Source organism: Notothenia coriiceps, unplaced genomic scaffold (assembly GCF_000735185.1).
Source record: "Notothenia coriiceps isolate Sejong01 unplaced genomic scaffold, NC01 NC01_scaffold00037244, whole genome shotgun sequence".
Classification (NCBI taxonomy): Eukaryota; Metazoa; Chordata; class Actinopteri; order Perciformes; family Nototheniidae; genus Notothenia; species Notothenia coriiceps.
In genome coordinates this window covers 26,478,250-26,480,053 of record NW_011369945.1, presented here as the reverse complement: position 1 = coordinate 26,480,053, position 1,804 = coordinate 26,478,250, and positions in this window count along the sequence as shown.

The window sequence follows — 1,804 nt, the reverse complement described above, 5'->3', positions numbered from 1 at the left end:
CTGTAGTTCGTTTATAGCACAACGTTAGCATTTTGCTTCTGGCGATTAGATTTATGATTCGAAAATGATAAGTAGGGTAGACATGGGGACATCATCAGGCTGAACAAAACGTGCATTTATCAAACAGGTTCGTTTTCCACAGACCTTATTTCCAGCTATTTTCTCAAATCCTATGGAGAAATCCCAGTGCTGTTTTGTCGAGGGAACCCATGGGCCGTTTACTTCCTGGTAAATACGTCATCCATGCACCACTCTATTGTCTTCAGGAAGAAAGAGTCAGTAGTTGTATTCTCCATTGAGAAACGGCATTCAACTTCTGTTAAATCTGTCAAAAGTAATTTTCACAGCTAAAATATAAAATACATCCATTGGAATGTTTTAAATCACTTCTACAATACATTTCCCAATAGGCTCCAAATAACCCTATATCCTATAGTAGTCCTATAAAGCAGTTCCTATTATAGTCACATTTTTTATGTTCACATACATCTATTAGATAAAAGCTTCCCCTACAACTCGTACTAAAGCAAATTCAGGAATTCTACATATTGTGGGTTTTAAAATGAGAAAAAGGGATTGGACGGTAAATCTGCAGTATATCATGTATAACACAATGAATCAATAAATCATCCCTGGCTTTGCTCCATCGCTTTTCTTTACTTTTCTTTTGAGTTTTTATCATCAAGGACTGAAGATGTTGCCAAAATAATTTCTCAGAAAGCCTTTAAAGGAAGACCTGCACACAGGCGAGGCTCATCACAGCGTTCTTCACAGAGAGCTGGGGAACATGGCAGCAGGTCCGATACTGAACACCTGTTCTTTAGCGTAGCTCCCCCCCACGAGCCCTGATGAGGGTTATTGAGTGGCCTGAATGTGAGCCACCTGCCCTCACAATGAGAGACGCAGCCCCTCGCCAGCTCCCTCTGAACTCCATGAGTTGGTTTTCATCCCAAAGCCGCTCTTCAGGACTTCCTGTGGTTTAGTCGGTCGATCTGAAATGACACGCCCTGCAGGAAGCAGCCGGGGTTTGCTCCAAACATTTTGTCATGACACGGAAAAAGGAACATCAGACTTTACTACACATAGATACAGATGTACAGAATAACTATTACATTTAGAGTTGTCCTCAGGGTCTTCTTAATGAAAAACTAGGGGGGGTTTACTTCCTTATTTTCCCAAGTTTTAGTGTTTACATTTTTTGCAATTGGTCCAATTTCAGTGAGAGCGCTGCAATGTAATACTATCGGGCAATTCCCCATCGTTAATATCGGTCCACTAAAAGTTCTTGTTTTTCCCACTGACGCAAAAGTGTTTGACAACATTAGGAAAGGGACCCTACAGAGACACTTCTCAAACTCTCATTCATGTTCTGTTGTCTTCCGGTAACATTTCAGAATAAGACTTCTTCTCCTCGAGCGAAAACTGGTTAGGCACCATAACAAACATAAAGCACAACTTTGTATTTGTCTTTAGGGTGCTTTCGTTAAGTTGTCAGACTATCACAAGAACAACCTGAGCCTTTCAGCATCGAAAAACTCAGCCACAATAACTCAGGAAGTTAGGGTCCAGGTTTAAGGATGCAGAAGTTACACTTTTAAGTAGGGATGTCCCGATCACCTTTTTTTGCTCCCGATCCGATTCCGATCATTTGATTTTGATAATTTGCCGATACCGATTTTTCCCGATCCGATCTTTATGCAATGCATTAAGAGAAAAAAAGAAAAAAAGCATTCAAGTTGTCCCTTACGGTTATTTTTTTAATTTAAATTAGATATTCTATCCAACATGGATATAGCTTCTTNCT